The 20,776-nt window shown below is 34.7% G+C and overlaps 1 long non-coding RNA gene across 2 annotated transcripts in view; it reads left to right on the forward strand.

The window, feature by feature from the left end:
- The first annotated feature begins 239 nt into the window (after window positions 1-239).
- LOC104002119 (uncharacterized) overlaps window positions 240-20,776 on the forward strand; it is a 164,273-nt gene continuing 143,736 nt past the window's right edge. For both annotated transcript variants that reach the window (XR_008539062.2, XR_001709273.3), the window contains exons 1-2: window positions 240-324; window positions 8,550-8,622. This is a non-coding gene — a long non-coding RNA (uncharacterized LOC104002119). The remainder of the gene's footprint in view (window positions 325-8,549; window positions 8,623-20,776) is intronic.

Here is a 20,776-nt window from a genome sequence, read left to right on the forward strand (position 1 = left end):
TTTAATTTCAATTATTTCTTCTGGCTGCCTAACATTTGACTATATGAAAGCAATTTCTTTCTGTATACTATTGTTTACTCAGCCATTTCTCAAAATTATGTATTATATTTACAGATTTTCAGTTGTTTTTCTTTGCTTTTCCAACCATATTGAGACCGCCAGGTGAAAAGGGTTTCCCGGTGAACCTCGGACGGGCCTGCGCACTGGGAGAATGGGGTGGAGCCACGGAAGTTCGCGCCATTTGCAGAGGGGAGGAGCCCAGCCTCTTGGCGTTCCTGTGTGATGGGGCCGGAGCCAGTAAACAGGCTTCCTTCTCGCTCTGCTGTAAGTTTTTCTCTTTCTCCCTTTTCACCCAAGAAGTTCCGTTTTTCCTACCCTTCTGTGTGTCCGCGAGTCTAATCTTTTCTGGCCATATGACAAGAACCAGGATTTTCCTACAATATAATTTGCAAGAATGTACAGTTTATCTTCCTTCAAGTTTTTACCTTCCATTGCTGTTTCTAAATGTGTCAACAGGTATCTCCAGGATAATAGAAGAATAAAAATTCACTTTTGGTTTTAACTCTCACTGGAGTGCCTCTACTATTTTCTCCCATTGCACGTTATACTTAATATGGTTGATATAGGAACATATTTTAGTTATATATACATATATTTGTGTATATATATATACAGATAATGCTAATCTTTTAAATAATGCATAGTTTTATAAATAAATACATATATTTACTTATCTTTAGTGTGCATATATAATCATATAGCCATAAAAACTACATGAGTAAATATGTAATATATGTACATATTAAGAAAATATACATATATTTAAAATTTTAAAATATTGTTTAAATGAAAAGATACTGAATTTTATCTGTAACTTTTCTGCATCTATAAAGATAATCAAAGATTTCAAATCTATGAATATGAATATTTTGTCAGTAGATATCTTTAATTACTGAAACATGCCACACTTAGATAGAGTGTATCATTCTTTTAATGTGCCTCTAGACCTTGTTTTAGTATTTATAAAGGATTTCTATGTCAGATTCACAGGTAAAATTGGTTTCTAATATTTGGGGGGGGGGGTGGTTTGTGTTATCTTTGCTGGTTTTGAGTATCAATGTTATGCTGGATATTTTCCTACTTTTTTTACTCTTTGAAATAATCTAACATTTTAAGTCATTTGTTCCTCAGAAGGTTGGAGAATGATTAAGCCAGTGAGCATCTTATTTGTTTTTTTTCTCTTTCTTCTTTGGTAATGATTTGTCTGTTTAAAATTTCCAACTTTCATGGGGTAAATTCTGGTAATTCATATTCTAAAAAATCATATATTTCATCTAGGTTCTAAAATTAAATCACATAAAACTGAGAGAATTGTTTCTTATGGTCTTTTATTTTCTCTCCTGTCTTTGGTAAATTCCGCATTGCAATTTCTTATTTTACATATTTATGCTTCCTTCCCTTTTTTCCCTTTATTATTAAACTATTGAGTCATCTGTTACTTTTCCCTCAATGGACCAAATTTTGGATATTTTAGTTCTAAATTTTTTTTTGCATTTTATTCTGCTTTTATTTATATTCATTTCTCTATTTTTTATTCTTTAGTTGGTTATTTTTGGTAATGCTTGGAGTATGCTGCTTAACTTATTTACATTCTTTTAAGCTTACTGGTACGTGAATTTAAGACTAAATTTTCTTTTTGGCCATGTTTATTCTTTCCATATATTCTGATTTATAATGTCTTTTATTATTGTCATTTTATCCATATTGGGCACTATTGGTTTTTATTTTTATTTGAATCCAGTGATTCTGGTGATTGATTTTTTGTAATGAAAGTATTAAAGTACCAGTTGATAACATCTTAGATATTTTCTTTTTGATTTTTGTTTCCAGCTCTGTTAATAATTTCTAATTTTGCTCCATTGTAAATAGAGAATACTGGCCATGCAATTACTTCATTTTTTTATCATTTATTAAATATTCATTTCTAATTGTAGTACTATTCCTTTCAAACTTTCTCCTCAAATAAAACAGTTTAACAATGAAGCATGCCAATCTAAAGTGAAGAACTGCATGCCTTAAAAAGTGAGACCTTTGGTTGAAACACTGCTAAAGCAATCATGAGAAAAATCTGCACCAGCTACTTCTGTCAAACCAGCTGCAGCAATTGGGCACAAAAAGAGAGTGAAAATGGCTTGGCTCTCACTAAGCAGTTACAGGGTGTCATTTAAAGAACATCGAATTCACAACCACACAAAGACCTTCCTGGAAGTGAAGGTCATCATCTTTCTAGAGATGTGACTTGATTTTGATTTCCAGGTTTCTGTTGTGCGGGTTGTTGTTTGGTTGTTTGTTCTTTTTTTTTTTTCTATTTAAGAAGCACTTCACTTCTCAAGCATGACACTGCAGGGCAGAGCTTGATTTCCCAAGATCAGAAAATATTTATTGTTCCCTTGTCATTCTGTCAACATTGTTTTATTACTTGTCTTAGTTTGAAGAGAAAAGATGAAATAAACAAGAATCATGCGATGATACCTAAAAGTATGATCCTTTTTTATCATCTGCCTAAGTGTAATGGTCTCAGATAATGTTTTCATCACATAGTGAATCTTAACTAAAACTCTGGCATCAGGCTGTCCTGCTTCTCAGTCCCACAACATAATACAGTTTCCAAATGTACCAAGGATGATACATAACACAATAAAAAGAGCTCAACCAAAATTTGAAATGCTGCTTTTTACAAATGGTCTTTAATACCACATTCACACACACACACACACACACACACACACACACATTCCATAGTAACATTCACTTAGAATCATCCTTAGTCCATACTAGAGTTTTCTGGGTTACAAGGAACCTAGAATGAGCTGGGATGATAGAATTGGATCTTCCTAAAGGAGACTTGAGCATTAATGCTTTTACTGAGAAATAAGGTAAACTTCAAAATCCTGGTTCACTGACATTCTCCTTGGTTGGCACCCTTTTCACCTTCATGTTAAATTGGAGCAGCCAACTTCTTACCATGTATTGCTAAAGTTCATTCAAATGAGGACAGAAAAAAAGATCAATACTATTTAATCTGTAAAAAATTCAAAGACTGAAGACAATTTGTTTTCCAAAGTCGAGACTAGTTTGTCTCCAAGCCCATCCTGTCTAAGCTTCATGTCCTGGTGAAGTGAATTCCATTTTCCCTATCCCTCATCTTCCTTATCTTCCTTCCCTACACACACACACACACACCCCTCATTGGAAATCAGTATTATATTTTGTGACCTTTAGAAACAAAGAAAATCAAAAATTCTGCCATCTTCTTTTGACCTGAACAAAAGGCTCTTGGGACTTATGTAAATGTAATAAACATTTATTAGGAAAAGTTTTATCTTAGAGTTTAAAATTTCTCATGTGAGATTTTATTAGACTTATCATTCACATATTGTAATGAAGCAAGATGATTTCTCCTGGAAATTGTTCCCAGTGAGAGCACAATTATTAAATACCATCATCACTGATAATAATTAAACTTTTATCATCTCAGTTTCAACCCTGTCAGATCAAGCTCCCCAGAGGGGTGACTATGTGTGAGAAGCTTTAGAAAATGGTGTAGTGAATAAACAGTTATAAAGCTAACAAAACAGCTGATTAGCGACAGAGCCTGGGAGTCTCATCACTGTGCTAATGCCCTTCTTCAAAAGTCTATTTTATGTTTTCACTTACTACACTTCTGACACCAAATGTATGGTTTTTCTTACACCAACCAATTCTCCAGACTGTAACCAAGTGTCTACAATTTAATTCAATTCTGACCCTATCTACCCAGAGTCAGTGTCAGACTCTACATGTCAAGTAAGGGCTCAGTCCCACAAAACTGCCCTCACTTGGCAATTCTGGGCCCCTCCTACTTTTGACCTACTGCCTGTAAAGTTGGAAGTGTCCCACAACCCACTCCTCAGGTTTAACAGTTTGCTATAAAAGATCATAGAAGTCAAGAAAACACTTTCCTTACATTTATCACTTTATTATAAAGAATACAACTCAGGAACGGCCAAATGAAAGCAATGCATAAGGCAAGGTGTAGGGCAGGAGGGCAGAGCTTCTACATCCTCTCCAGGTATGCTGCTCACCCAACACTACTATGTGTGCACCAACCCAGGAGCTCTCTGAGCCCTGTCGTTCAGGGTTTTAAGGAGATTCCATTACTTAGGTATGATTGATTAAATCACTGGACATTGGCATTTAACTAAATCTCTATCCCCTGTCCCCTGTCTCCCTTGAAGTAGGGAATAAGGGATCGTTCCAAGCCTCTAATCTGGTTTGTTTCTCTGGCAACCAGGTGTATATTTAAGCTATCCAGGCTGCCACCAGAGTGATTTCCTTGGCATAAACTCAGGTATGGTTGAAAGAGGCTTATTACGAATGACTAAAGATGCTTCTCTTACCCCTATCACTCGGGAAATTCCTAAGGCTTTAGAAAGCTCTTGTGCTTGTGCTAGGAACTGGGGAAAAAGATAAAATACATATTTCATATTATGTCACAATATTGCAGACAGTTTTGCAGCATGGCTGTTTTATTTTTACTGATTTATCCAATGTTTTAGAAAGTTAATCCCCTCCCATTGAGGAATAAGAATGCTAGGAATAAAATATAAAGCAGGTTGGAAGAAGAATAACATAGGAGCAGTTATTAGAAGAGAATTAATCATAGCTGTTATTTTTAAGCATCAACTCAGTTCTAGGCACTTTTAACTTTAAAACACTTAGCAAGAGCTAAGTAGGGCCTTATCAATATAAATGATTTACCAGAAATCCACTTACCTAATTGTAAAAAACAGTAGTTAAATCCAGAGCTGTTACAGTAGGTAGCTAGTCTGACATGAGCAGGGTAGGGGAGGGCTGAACACTCCCTACTCACTTACCAAGATATCTCAGGTGATTGTTACAGTATCTCTCTAAAATAACAATTGGTTGCAGCCAGCGCCAGGAAAAGGCAGTCTCCCAAAGGATAGAAACACCTGAAACTAGTGATCAACTGCTTCTCGATAAGATTTCAGGAGTTGGACGAGTGGGCTCAAGCATGCTCACTAAGAGGCAGAATGGTGGCGTTTAACAGGTATAAGATCATTCTTGAGCACCTCGAGTGAGCATGTGTACAATTTCAGTACACACACTGCACATGCTCCTCTGCCAAGTGCTGGCAAGCCCCTGCGTATGCAAACAGCCCACCCCTAGGGAAGAATCAGGGGAGAAGGGATGCAACCCTCTCCCCTCGGAAGTATGCCAACATGTAATACCCCTAGTCAAAGGTCAAACAGGGCACTTCATCTCTCAAGTCACCCACTTGGCCCTCTTCCATTCTTACTTCTTTCTATTACTTCTTTCTATTCCTGCTCTAAAGGTTTTTAATAAACTTTCACTCCTGCTCTAAAACTTGCCTTGCTGTCTCACTCTGCCTTATGCCCCTCGGTGGAATTCTTTCTTCTGAGGAGGCAAGAATTGAGGTTGCTACAGACCCATATGAATTTGCTACTGCTCACAGAGCTACCTGCTTCAAAGTACATGCATAGGTTTTTGTTTTGTTTAAATACACTGTGATATTTTTTATTTGTGGGAGGAAGGAAAAAATATACGTAAAAGAGACAGGCCGGGCGCGGTGGCTCACGCCTGTAATCCCAGCACTTTGGGAGGCCGAGCTGGGCAGATCGTGAGGTTAGGAGATCGAGACCATCCTGGCTAACACGGTGAAACCCCATCTCTACTAAAAACTAAAAATACAAAAAATTAGCCCAGTGTGGGGGCCCACATCTGTAGTCCCAGCTGCTCGGGAGGCTGAGGCAGGAGAATCGCTTGAACCCAGGAGGTGGAGGTTGCAGTGAGCTGAGATTGCGCCACTGAACTGCAGCCTGGGTGACAGAGCAAGACTCTGTCTCAAAAAAGAAAAAAAAAAAAAGAGAGAGAGAGGGAGAAATGAATAAGAATCTGTTTATGTGATGTTGGTAAATAGTTGGCTGCAGTTAATTTCATCACAGCTGCTTAAAGTACTCAGTCATTAGTGTGGTTGTCTTGAGGATAATCTAGGTGAGGATGCCTGGACTAAGATTGCTGTGATGTGCACAGGTAATCAAACTTGTGCAGTTGACAAAGATGAGACTAAAACATGGAAAAGCAAAGTATAATTTTGCATGCTGTAGAGTTTGCAAAACTCACCAGCCTCACTGATCAATAAAAGTCAGTTCAACCATACGGAGCCTTGGGTGCAGCCTCTGCCTTTGAATGGATAGGACCTCACAGGACCACACCAAGTTAGAGACAAAATAATCATATATTCACAAATATTAGGGGTGCAAACTTTAAAAAAAAAAACATTTCCTTTTGGGTATTTTGCTTTGTCCTCATTCTTTTCCTTATCTGATTTGGACTTTATATAGTCCTGTTTCTTAATTTTCTTAAAATTTGAGAAATGGATGTCTCTAAATGTCACCGAAACACAAATTTTGAGTACCAGTTCTGGAGGATGAACCAGCCAATAAGCCCCAAATCAGGAGGCTTCAGCAAATGGAAACATTTTTCATGACCACAAACTTTAACTTTTCCACTATCAGTCTAATTGGTTAAAATAGAAATAAAGAAAGGGAACTGTAAATAGCTCCTTGGAGGTGACGAAAAGTCCAAAGCAATAGTGGAAAAAAGAGGCTGGAGGAGGATGAGGAAGGAAGAGACAGTACAAAAAGCAGAGTGAACAAGTGAAAGAAATGTGAAACTTCATGATTTACTATATGATGATTTAAGCATCTTGAAGAACTAAATAGAGTGGACTTCTAAACCACTACTCATTCTTTTGTTTTTATTAACCAATCCAGCATTCCATATAAAGATGAAGCATTTTTAACTGATTGATTTATAGTTTTAATGCTAAGACTTCAGGTCAACTCCTCAAAGTTAATTTAAAAAAGAAAGAGGTGGAAGAGGTAAACAGAGGGAGAAGAGAAAAAGGAGAAAAGTGCTTTAGTAAAAAGCAGGAATATTTATACTAGAACATAAACTCTGAATTTCAGACAAGTAGTCATTTGTAGTGAGCCCATTGTAGGGGACCACGAGGATGTCTCTACACCTAAGGATGTCTTTAAACTTACTTCTGTCCGTACTTAGAGTTTAAATAGTCTCCCATATTAAGCAATTCAAAAATACATACATGAACACACACACACACACAGTGAGGCAGTCTTCTATTTTCTTCAGGTAATCTTTACTCACACTGGAGTTAGAATTATATGGGTTACTAGGCAAATCTCTGGACTGTAAAATGTGTGTTAGCCATGGAAGCAAGATTTAATATTATAATAAAAGTTGCTCCAAGAGGAGGGCTTAACACTAAAAGGAAGACGTAGTTCTACTCTGAAGACAGCAGGTTCTTTAGACACTGGGCCAGGGAAGCATTATCTTTATCCCCGAGGGTTCACCTCCATGTTAGTCTGTTCCTGAGTCTTGCTTTCCATTCTGAGCTGCCATTGTCTCTTCCTGAAGGATGTGTGGGTTGCTGTTTGTTCCCAGGAAGACTGAGGTTTCATCCTTGATGTTAATCCTTTTGCAAAGTTAATGGTTTGCCTCTTTATCCCTTTACTTAGAGTGTTTCTTTTGAAGTTCCCCATCACAAAGTTTGTATTGCTGTTTCTCAGTGTTTGAAATCTTGTTAGGTACCAATGAGATCACAATTTGGCTCTGCTCTGTAAAAAGCACTCATTTCATGTTTCACAGACCTCTAAAAAGGTTTGTCCCTTGGAGGATGTGGCATATTATTTGACATTAATGTTCATGGAGTTAAGTGATCATCAACGAGATAATAGACTCCATGGTAAGGGCTGCTGAACTCAATTTATAACATGGCAAAAGAGTCTTCTAAAGAGTAACTCAAACATTGACTTTCTGAGGATCTTTAGAATTTTTGTCAATGCTAATGGCAGCAGCACGTGGGTGTGGCAAAACTGCTACTCTATTGACATGATTCTGCAAACCCCATCTGGGTAAAAAATTACAGCTGTTTTCCTATAGATGGATTTTTCCATGAAGCTGATGAAGCTTAAATTTTGGGAATCTTCATTTACATGGACCTCATTCTGGGCAATATAATTTTAATTTGTAATTTTCCATTTTTAATAAAGTAGGTGTCCGAAATTGTGTAAGTTTCAGGTAGGGTTGACAGATTTAGTTAAAACAAACAAACACATAATAAACAAAAATTCAGAACATTAAGTTAAATTTGAATTTCAGATAGACAAAAATATTGTTTTTAGTATAAGTATGTCCCATTAAATATTTTCCATGCAATATTTGATAAATATTTATGCTAAAAAATGAAACATTGTTTGTCTGACAATATTCAAGGTCCTGGGGAATTAGCAGTGAACAAAACAAACAAATAATGTTCTTTTCTATTGGAAATTATAGAAATTAACCCAATAGGTGAAATATATAGTGTGTATAATATTGATTTTATTTTTACTGAGCAACTTTTAATATGCTTAGAAAAGCTGAATTAAAATATTTCCCTACAGGTATAAGAAGAAGAAGTAGGAGAAACAAAATAAGGAGGAGAAGAAGTAAAATAATTTGAGAAGGAATATGAAGGTAATATAGAAATAAATTTTGTTTTCAATATTAGGCTTTATTTTTAGAGCAGTTTTAGATTCACAGAGAACTTCTGTATATAACCACTTGCCTCTAGATTAAGCTAAATTTGAGTTTATACTGATTTCTCCAAAGCCAATCTATGATTGCTTGGATAATGCTTATCTCCTTCCCTTGCTTTATCTGTAAATTCCTATTCCAACAGTGAGAAGTTTGGCTCTCACCATCCACTGTTCCTTTATTTAATTGTTCAATTCCAGGGCATATATGCAGTAGTTTCAAAGTTGGTAACTAGTGCTTGCCAGGAGGCTACTTTACCAAATAGAGTACAGTGCTTACGGGCAGTTTCTTTTGCCCTTACTCTTACAGACTTTACTCATTTACAAAGTTACTCAGCTCAGCATCTTCCTCTCCTCACCATCTTCGGTGAGATTGTTTCAATAATCTACTAGAGACACAGGTGTAATTTCACCATTATTTGCCATACAATTAAATGTTCCTGTTGCGCATGTGTTATTTTGGAATCCCTGGACCTTCTAAATGTTTCTTTTTTCTTACCTTTTAATTTTAAAGTTTACCCCCTTATGCTTTAAAGTTACATGGGTTTTGGGTCAAATGGTATTTCTAGTTCTAGATCCCTGAGGAATCTCCACACTGACTTCCACAATGGTTGAACTAGTTTACAGTCCCACCAACAGTGTAAAAGTGTTCCTATTTCTCCACATCCTCTCCAGCACCTGTTGTTTCCTGACTTTTTAATGATTGCCATTCTAACTGGCGTGAGACGGTATCTCATTGTGGTTTTGATTTGCATTTCTCTGATGGCCAGTGATGATGAGCATTTTTTCATGTGTTTTTTGGCTGCATAAATGTCTTCTTTTGAGAAGTGTCTGTTCATGTCCTTCACCCACTTTTTGATGGGGTTGTTTGTTTTTTTCTTAACAATGAGATCACATGGACACAGGAAGGGGAATATCACACTCTGGGGACTGTGGTGGGGTGGGGGGAGGGGGGAGGGATAGCATTGGGAGATATACCTAATGCTAGATGACGAGTTAGTGGGTGCAGCGCACCAGCATGGCACATGTATACATATGTAACTACCCGCACAATGTGCACATGTACCCTAAAACTTAAAGTATAAAAAAAAAATTAAAAAAAGTTACATGGGTTTTGACAAATGCATAATGTCATGTATCCACCTTTATAGTATCAGGCAAAATAGTTTCAATGCCCTAAAACAATACTGTGCTTCCCCTATTCATGCCTTCCCTTTCCTTAATACCTGGGAGTGAATAATCATTTTAATGTCTCGATAGTTTTGCCTTTTTTGAGACATTGTATAATTGGGAATATATAGTATATAGCCTTTTCTTAAACTTAGCAATATGTATTTAAGATTCCTCTATGTCTTTTTTGTGGCTTGATAGCTCATTTCATTTTTACCACTATATAATATTCCATAGCATGACTGAATCCCAGTTTGTGTATCCATTCATATTGGAAGATATCCTGGTTGCTTCCAGTTTTTTGTGATTATGAATGAAAGTGCTGTAAATATTCATATGCAGGATTTTGTGTGGGCATAAAATTGTAACTGAAATGGATAAATAGCCAGGGACACAACTGCTGGATTGTATATTAAAACTACATTTAAGTTTGTAAAAAACTGCCAAAATATCTTACAGAACGATGGTACCATTTTGAATTCTCATTAGCGATGAAAGAAGGTTTCTACTGTCCTATAGCCTATTCAGTTTTTTTAAAGCCATTCTAATACTTATATATCAATAGCTCATTTTTGCTTTGATTTGCAATTTTCTGAGGATAAATCATATTGAACATTTTATGATATGCCTAGAAAAGCAGAGTTTTAATAGATATTTTAAAGAAAACATTTGTAAAAATAGAGTGATACCAAAGCAATGATTAATGTATAATAACTAATAGTAATAAACTTTAGGATTTAGAATTACCCTGTAGCATCTGTGAAGGTAGGAAAGTAAGTTATATATAAAAGAATGCAACCGAAATTTTGCATATTTCAAACTTTACTTGGGTAAAGTTCTCATAGATGGAAAAAAAGATAAATTTTATTCTGTTTTTATTGTGATGGATGACTCAGTTTTAGTAATTTGAGAAGGATACCCAAGGATAGTTCCCCAAAGTTATATTTGGGTAGTTAAGAAAGGCTCTTTCTCAAAAAAGAACTCCATATTGCTACAGTATTTCTACTGAGGCTAAGTGCTCAGTGCTAAGATTCACCCTTCTCATAGATGTATTAATACAGGCAAAAATACCAAGAGACCCTGTTAGACAGGCCCCACGATTATCTTCTTTTTTTTTTTAACAAAAGCTAAGAAATAGACAACCTAAATATATTATCCGAAGTCCACAGCAATGTGTGACAAATCCGAGATTTAAAATCAGGCTATATGGCCATAGAATCTGGCTTTTTAATCACCCCAGCCTATCACCTATCTTACACAACTTGTCCTATTACAAGTCAATAAGAAAAGCTGAGAAAGATAATAAAAAGTGAGACTTTTCTGTAAAATGAAATTGTACCATCTCTTGAAAGAATACAAATTCTTCACAGTGAGTTAAATAGGTATGATAAAAACTCACCTCTTTGTGGTTACAGACATCCAGAATTTTAGATCTGGAAGAAACCTAGGAAAACATTCTGAAATTTCCATTTTATAAAAAGAGGACTTGGAAGCCGGAAACATACATTGTCTTTCCAGAATTGATACAAACTTGGGTTAACAGCTGCCATAAGTCTCTGAGCTAGTGTTGTTTTTAATGACATCATTATTTTCTATAAGAACATTACAAAAATTGTAGATTAACATTTCTTTTAAAATCATTTTGGTTAACCTGTCATTTGGGGAGTAAAGCCTCAAAATGCTTTAATTGTGGGGAAGGAGCTAGGACTGCACTTACATTTCTTATCTCTGTTGCATCAGGTAAGTACAAATAAAGCTTGCTGTGGGCTGGCTGCCATGATAAACCCTTATGCTAATCATCATTTCATTTAAATATAAATTATTATCTTGCTTCCAAAGGAAGTCACGTAAATCTAACTAGCAAAGAGTGTTTCTGTTTTCTTTCCCAAGTGACAGGAGTGCCTCAATAATTTGATCCTCATTATTATAATATCAAATGAAAACTCTTGTGAATGAGGTTGCCTTTATTTTTTTAAGAGATCAGGAAGAAGGTGATAGCTAGCTGTGTGCTTTTAATTCCTTGGGTTGCATCCTGGTCTCAATACAAGACCAGAAAATGAAAAAAGGTAGCTGGAAATAATGCATCCAATTATTTTGTTATTTAGATTTTATTGGTGGAACAGAGAAAGGAAAAGCAGTTAAGAAAACAAGGCTCAAGGTAATTTCAATTCATAGCTTTCATAGCGTTTGATAAATCTTTCTGGGAAATAAATAGCAGCAAGAGACAGTGAGCTGGGGAATCCTTTCAGTTTGTTTTGTAAATGGGGAAGTATATTGGAGTGTAATTAAAAGCTTAAATAATATAATTAGTGAAATTTTGAGTGTGTCTATCACTAGATATTAATTATCTTGTTGCCACTATAACAGATAATGGCATCATTCTTTCTGATTAGTGTGAGGTACACATTCCAAATATGGATGCTATGGAACCAAAATGAATTGCTTACCAAACTAAATATTTTTTAAAAAACAGACATTTTCATTAATACTAACTCAAGGTGTTGGAGAATGATGAAATATGCCAACGAACATGTTTTCTTCCTGGCTAAAAATCAAGCTTATGAAGAATCTAATAAAAAATAAACTTTGCAGAAAAGGAAGACGATGAGAATGAATTAATACTACAAGAAGAAACACGTTATTTAAAAAGAGAGGAAAAGAGCAATATACTGAATTACAAAAACAAAAATGTTATTAATAGAATGTAAGAAATCCTAGCAAGAATCATGGAAATAAAAACAAGCAGATGTTAGACAGTGGTGTTCTCTCAAGCCTAAGTTCTATCATAAGTCAGCTTATTCACAGAATGGCTTGTGTGTTAGCTTGGCTGTCTAGATCCCATAGGGAAGCCAGAGATCACCTCCAACCTCCCTTTAACTCTCATGTGGGCTCTTCAGCTGGATCTAGAAACCAAACTGACAGCAGGCAAGCTAACAAGAGAAAAGCATACAGGTTGTATTAGTTTTACATGTACACGGGGATGTTTACAAGAGCATGAAGTCGGATGTTTTTATACTTTTTAGACAAAGAATGATAAATTCAAGAAGAAATGACATAACAAAGGTGATCTGCCTAGAAGTAAATTTCTAGGAAAGTCACTAGGAGATATATGCAAGGGAGGGGGCTGTAAAACTAGTTGAAGATAAGCGTTACTTTGGTAAGCATAATTATTCAGGTCCTCTGAAGCCTCCAATTCCCAGTCTCTGATGATAAAGGCTACTTTCTTCTTCTGGCACAGGAAAAGTATCCCTCCCAGAGAAATCTTTATGGCTTGTGCACACAGCAAGAAACAAGCTAGATAGCCCTTTCTAAAACTGCAATTTCTGTACTGTTTTCAACTTGAAAGAATCAATATACTAATTAGGCATATTTTAGAACGGCACATCCTTCATGCCTTCAATCTCTAAGATACTCAGTTCCAATACAGAACATGAGTCCTGGGTAGGAGACCCAGGCCATTCTTGACCCTGTAGTGTTCCCATGTGCTGTTGTTTTAGGAAGACATACTTCTCATCTGTGTGTCTAAGCCATAGAGTACCATGACCCCTTGGAGATAATAATGCCAGACTCGGAATTATTGGAATACTAATGCTGCATAGTCCACAAATCCCAGTGATATATAGCAAAATTCATTTGTCACACATGTCACCACAAGGCTGTCTTATCTAGCCTGTGTACAACTAGGCAGCTCTAAGTCATATGTCCATTATTCTTCTCCTGGGCCCAGTAGGCTAGCCTAGGCATGCCTATCTCTTGGCCATGGCAGAAGCACAAGAGTGAGTTTGACTGTACAAGTACTTTCCATAAGAGTATTTTTTTCCTAGTAATATTATGCCTGCTAACATTGTATTACATAGAACAAATTATATGGTTAAGTCTAGACTCAAGTGATAAAGCAATACCACTATACCTCTTTAGTGGCAGGTAATACAAAGTTACATTGCAAAGGTCAGCTTTATAGGAAGTGGTGAAGGGTTGTGGCCTTTTATGTAACCTACCATAGGAAAAAATCAAACCTATCAGCAGCCATATTGAACAAAAATAGCAGGAAAATGGTTTCCCATAATACTTTCTATAATTTAGGTTAAGTCTTTCAATCACTCTGTAGTTAAAATGATTAGTTACCCTATCATGTAGTTAGTGTCAATTGTAATTATTTTGAGGTTGCAAATTACTCTTGCAGGTAAACAGATACAGTATTAGGAGAAAATGTAGGTATGTGCATTAACTCTCTTATTTTGTCTTATTTTCAACTTACCCTTACCTTTTTCAACTCTCACTTAGAAAACGTGATTTTGCTATGTTTACTTTCATGAAGCACGTCAAATCTTTCAAGGATGATATAAAATATTAACAAATTATCAATATGAGATCTTAAAATCAAAGTTAAAGTGAAAAACAAAATTAGAATATTATCTAGTTTTTCTCCCACACTTTGCAGATGACATAACCAAACTACAAAGAAGATATATGACTTGTAAATATTTAGATGAGATACTTCGGAAGAGAAGTTTTTTGGTGATGTGCTATTATTTTATATTTCAGTTTATTGGGCAAGTTGTTACAAAATAAACTAGTTTGCTCCATCATTTTCCTTGTACTATATCATACATAATTACTGACCCTTATGCAAATGTCTACAAAAATCGTGTACTGAAAAATGTTGATTTTATTTTATTGCTTTTTATCAACACAAATAGGTACTTTATTTCTATAAAGAATTTTCTAATTTTAAGCTTCTAAATACTTTCTCTGCTTTTCTCTGCTTAAATTTATTTCTCTTTCTAAATGTTACTTCAAGAATTGTGGATAAGAGTTTATTCAGGATTATTTGGCTATATTATAAAATACATTTGTTTTAAATATGCCCAGAAACTGAAACTAGCCTGAGAAGGAAGATACTGAGTCAGATGGAGCCATTTATATATGGAGATCCAGGATTTATAAGATCCATACCACTGATTTTGAAGTAAGGATACGATCAAGCTGATAATCCAAAGTGCACTAACTTCTAAGGACGGAAATGTTTCTCTGGGGCTATCATTGCACCCTCGCTCTCTGGAATTTCAGTATCATGAGAACACATAAGTAAGAGCCAAAATTCATAGGGATTCTGCCTGGAGAGGAACACAGGGATTCTGAAATAACCATGACATACATAAGTACCTCCAATTATTTGCCTCTCAGACAAAGCCAGCAGCTGTTGAAATATGGTAAGAAAAATGGTTCAGGGGTTTTCCCCCATGACTCAAGACAAGCATTTACATTATTTACACACTCAATGTCTCTTCTGACTTATGATTGCCTTACAATCTATGGAATATATTTAGTGTCCCTGTGGAAGTAATTATACATGAAACATCAACATATATTTATATAGTAGACAGCACTTTCATAGGTCCCTGCAGTGTATTTTAACAGTAGTGGAAACTAAAGTTTTGGTGTAATGTGTTTTTATCTATCATTCAGATCAAAGAATACCCAGTACTTGAAAAGTTTAGAAAGCAGTTGAAAGTTACATAGAGATGTAGAAAGCATTAAAGTGGTAGAAATTAATTAAAAGTCTTAGAATATATGAGCTGTAATTAGACTGGGTTTTAATGTTTAGTTTGTTAATATTTAAATATAAACCTCACAATGGAACTTGGCAATTTAAGAGATTTACAGATAATTTATGCTTAAAAGTATGAGGGATGTCTGTTACTCAAATATCCATCCCATTAAATTGAAAAGTTTTAAGTATTGATTCTTCTGTAAATAATAGAAGACTCCGTTAAATTCCTTTACAGTTCTGTACATCTAGACTAAAACGAAACACCAAAATATGAAATTATCTCAAAAGGAAAACATCTCAAAATTGAGGAATTTACTTTCCTACAATTTGGAAATTTTCGATAATTAAAAAAACAGTTATAGCATGAAAAGCAAATAGGAAGAGTACTTGTATATTCACTGACATTAAAGCCTTCTTCAAATATATTACTAAAGAGAAAGATAGGTATTGATTGACATGAGCTTCAGGTAATATTTTGCCTACAGCATGTCTCCAAAAATCTACTAGATTTTTAAAGTAGTGTAATCTATTCAATAAAGTTAGCTATTTGGATGTTAGTCTCTCCATGTGCCAAGGAAAAAAGTGTTACTATCTACCTATATAACTGAGTTTAATAAGTAAATAAAGAGATCATTCTTTTAAGATACATTAAATGTTTCAGGTTCATGATAACATTTGTTGCATGACATTAAACCACAACAACGGAAAAAAGTATGAACTCATTTGCTATTATCTAACCATATTAAAAATATTTTACTCATAAAAGTTTAAAGACATCAACAGTAATAAAATAACTTAGAAAACATCTTGCATATGCAATTCTTGAGAAATAGTTATTTACAAAATACTAACTGGTGAAAGAGCAGGACATCTTAATAATTCAGTTGGTAAACTTCCACGAATTAGATAAACCATTAACACTCTTTCAGTAATAAACATTCTCTATGAATAAAGAGAACTGAATAAAGAACACAATGTTTATATTTTTTATTTCAATAATTCAATTTCTAAGAATAAAATCTTAGAGGTCTGATTATTCTTTTCAAAGATTTATACTTAGATAAACCAAAACTACACACAATATAAATGTTCATTTTTACAGGAAATATTTAAATAAAGTGGGCATATGCATACTGTAAAATACTATGAAGCTTTTAAACTAATGCTTATAATTTTTTAAACAAATAGACAAAAATATTATGATATAATTATAAGTGAGAAAGGAGGCTATGCAGTGTATATACATTATTGATCTCAATTATAAAAAACGTGCACCATAAATAGAGAAAAGGAAATGATCTAAAATGTCCATATTTGATGGTGGTTTTGTTTTGGGTTATTGCCATTTTCTTTTGATGCTATATATTTTACAACGGATCTATATAGTGCTATGGTTATTTTTTAAATGTTTTAAAAATTAAAAAATAAAAATATATCATTAAAAAACCATATCATTACTAAGTGTAATGACTTGTCAATATGCTGGAAGTTTAGGAAATTTTCTTCACCAAAACTCTGGATTTCTATTTTGTTTTCAGGACACTGGGTTACTACGTATAATTTGAGGAAATGAGGAATTATTTAATTTAATATTAAATTTTCTTGTTACAATTTTGGAACTATTATATTTTAAGAATCTAGTTAATTCCGCACTTCAGGCAAATCTTTAAGTCTGCAATGTTTTGCAATGCAATGAAAGACAGATAGATGGGATGGATTTAATGGTACCAAAGATGGAAAAGTGAGTGGCAAGGACTAAGACCATCCTTGCTGACAGGAAAGCAGGAGCAAGAGGAGATGCTCTTATTAAAGGATCATCCTACAAAACTGTCCTTGCGGTTATTGTATGGCAGAATTTATTGTAACTAATGTTTCTAATGCAATCCTAAAACTACATAACACTGGAGGTCATATTAGTCAGCACTAGGGGAGAAATGTCTTCTGCTGAACAACATCCTTAACACCCCTCAGCAGAATCAGAGAATGCGGAGAGAAGAAATGCTCTATGAGCTGGGGGAGTTTTTATTAGAAAGGACTTATCCACTTGGAAAAAAAGCAGTACAGCAGAGGCTAACACCACCAATCATTGAACAGAAAAAGGATTGTAGAGTCATAACTGGGAAGAAGTATAATTCATCTAGATCGTTCTTCAAGCTCCAGAGGATTGTTATTCATTCACGGATTGTGAACTAAATATTTCTGTTAAATGTAAAGTGGACCAGAGTTAGTTTTTTCTCCCTATGACTTTGGTCAGATGGCCATGGATTTTGTGAACATTCAGTACATATTTATTAGTAGTAATGGTTCTGTATCTTCAGTGAAATATTGTCCTGCCCTATAATCCTTTCAGTTTTCAGTCTAAAATTTTTTTTCACAACAAATTTTAACCTATTCTATATTTGTTGTAAATGGAACATTAAAAACTGAGAATGACGAATGGCCTCCTTAGACTGTTGCTTCTCATGTACAAAGTCATATCACGGCCACTGTTTTCTCTGGGCTTTAAATATTTACTGATAGTCTCTATTTTTAGTCCATCGTCACTCCATCTTCCATGAAATCAATGCCAGTAAAACATCATTGGAATCTATTGGCTACAAAATATTCCCCTGCACTAAAGTCATGGCATAAAAGGTAAAGTATTATTTATATTTTTATTAATAAAATTTAGGAGGCTTTTTCTGAATCTTTTATCTGTGCACCCAGAATTTGAATTTCATTTTTCAACCATTATTTATTGCTATATGTGCATGAAGAAAGACACTTTTTGAGTATTAGACTAGGCAAAATTGTATCTTCTTAAATCACAAACTAACCTGTCAATGTGTTTGCCTCTTCTTAGATGTTTCCCATAGCTTGAATTACTGACTGTGGCGTTTTTCATTTCCTATAGTTCATAATGTGATTAGAGAACAAAGGCATTCGGTTGCATATTATAATAAAATGATTGATATCTATTAGAGTGTCTTGGAGAACTATCAAAAAGAAAAAAAACTCATCCAATTGTATCACATAAAAACAATACTCTAATTTTTGGTACTTTCAAGAAATAACCTCACCCTAATGTTACCACTAACATATTAATATCAATTAATAATGGGCTGGGCATTAGCTAATGAGAAAGTATTTTGTCTTTTAGATTACCATTAATGGATGGAGATATAGCCTTATCATTAGTAGTTTTAAAAGTGAATGTAAAATGTGATTTCCATTCATGCAATATTTTGAGGCCTCCAAGACCTGGTACTTTAAAAGCCTAGTACTTCTTTATGCAGAAGACTTCTACAATTCAAAACAATTCATCTCTTTAGGGTTGAGAAGTGACCAAGCCTGGCTTACTACCAGGTAGAATCATATAACTTTGCAGCTACCTACTGTATTCTCTGTCTTAAAGAGCCACAGTGCACATTAACATATAAAGGCTGTGGATGATCCTGCAGAAAATGCAAGTGTTTAACTTTCTTAGCCAGAGAAACTATGTTGTATTAAATCTTTAGCCTCCTATCATACTCATGTTTTTCAGAAAACAATTTACAAAATCTAATCTAACCCAACCTCTTTGTTTAGGTATAAAGAAACAGAGGAACTGAATGGTTAAACATCTTGTCTAAGATTACGCTCTTACTGGCAGAAATTGATGTCAACTCAGATATGCTGACATAGATATATATGCTGTCTCATCTCCTTGGTCACCCTGTGTTCATTAATCATTATTCTGTAACTGTAAATTAAGTATTTTTTTCCCAAACATACTAGCACTTATCAGAAAATTATCCTCAGATTTGGTAGACAGCTACAGTCACTTGAAGGGTTTCCGTCTTTAATAATGACAGTTTTTGGTATGTTAGTAACTAAATCATGCTGAAAGAGATTGATTGTCCTCCATAATGAATGGTATGTAGTGCTTTTCCAGTGAAGTTTCCATAAAGCATAAAGTCAAATATTTGTCTCAGTTCCCAAGACTTAAATTAGATAAGCAGTTTCACCTATACCACCAGATGTCATGTCAAACCTCCAGTTTCATTTTAAATTTCTGCTTTTTTCATTTGCCCTGTCCTCTAAGAAATCAAACAAAATAGTCTTAGAATTCCTTATATTCAAAGTCACTTAGAGTAGTGAAATCAATTTTTATCAGTCTTCTTTTTGCTTATCTGATAATTTGGAAAACTCAGCCAAAGCTTTTTTTTTTTAATGAATAAGGCAAATGAAAAAAAAAATGAAGCCAACCGTGTTTTTCCATACTGTATGGGAGTAAGTCATTCAGTAGTGAAACGATCCTCATTTCTGAATGAAGGATTATTGTAGGTGGAGCCATTCATGTACCTTCAATATATTCATTTTATGGAATTTTACCAACCCATTATACAGCATACAGTCCTGACTTTCAAAAATCTCATAATTTCAAAAGAGAGATAGATACATAAATAAGCAAATAGAATGCAGTGTCATAAGTGCTATACCAGAAGTGTGTACAGGTGCGAGGAGAGTGGAGAAATTCCAGGGAACCTAATGTCAAGCCTGTGAGGAAGAACTTTAGCACCATTTCTCATTCTTTTTCCAACTTTCTTTCCTTTTCTGTTTAAAAGAATTAGAGGGAAAGGTGATTAACATATATGTGCTAGAAAGGCATGGGTATGAGTGTATGTGTGCACGCCAGTGTTTGTATGTATGTGTCTGTATACATTACTAACATTTACCCCAGTCTGAAAAAAGTTTGTTAAAAGAAAAAATTATAAATGTTATTGCCAGGATAATAACTGCATTCAAAGGAAGGTCATTGGTATCCACAGTCATTGATTATTCTGCATATGAAGAAACAAGCCCACTCATTGAACCAGCCCCCATTAGCAACCCCTACTTGTCAATGCTAACATGGAATGCATTTTCTTTCTTGCCTATAACTCACTCTTCAGAAATTTTATTTGGCTTTCCCAGTGGCTACTTAGAATACAGAGGGAATCTAAGCAAAGGCTCTAACCCTCTCTCTTACAGGTTCAATAAACACTCTAACCAGTCATTCATGTAGCTTGATGACTTGTCCTTCCCTGGATTGTCTTGTTGCTAAAATTCAGACAGGATGCCAGACAAACTTAAGCATACGCTGAGAAATAAAGTTATAAGTTAAATCATTTTGTTCTGTTGGGGACTCATGAGCAAGAATCACTTACTAGCTTTTTAATGATAACATTTTTAGAATCATACAGAGATAGCATTCTTTTCAATAGCTAATTATCAGGGAAAATAAAGAAAACTCAACCTAAGCCATGTAAATTTTAAATCATATTTATGCATAAATCCCATATAATGGAACAAACCTAAGACAGCACCATCTTTTCCATTCTCCTTGTAAATAGATAACAGTAAATATGAC

The sequence above is a fragment of the Pan troglodytes genome, chromosome 15 (assembly GCF_028858775.2).
Source record: "Pan troglodytes isolate AG18354 chromosome 15, NHGRI_mPanTro3-v2.0_pri, whole genome shotgun sequence".
Taxonomy (NCBI): domain Eukaryota; kingdom Metazoa; phylum Chordata; class Mammalia; order Primates; family Hominidae; genus Pan; species Pan troglodytes.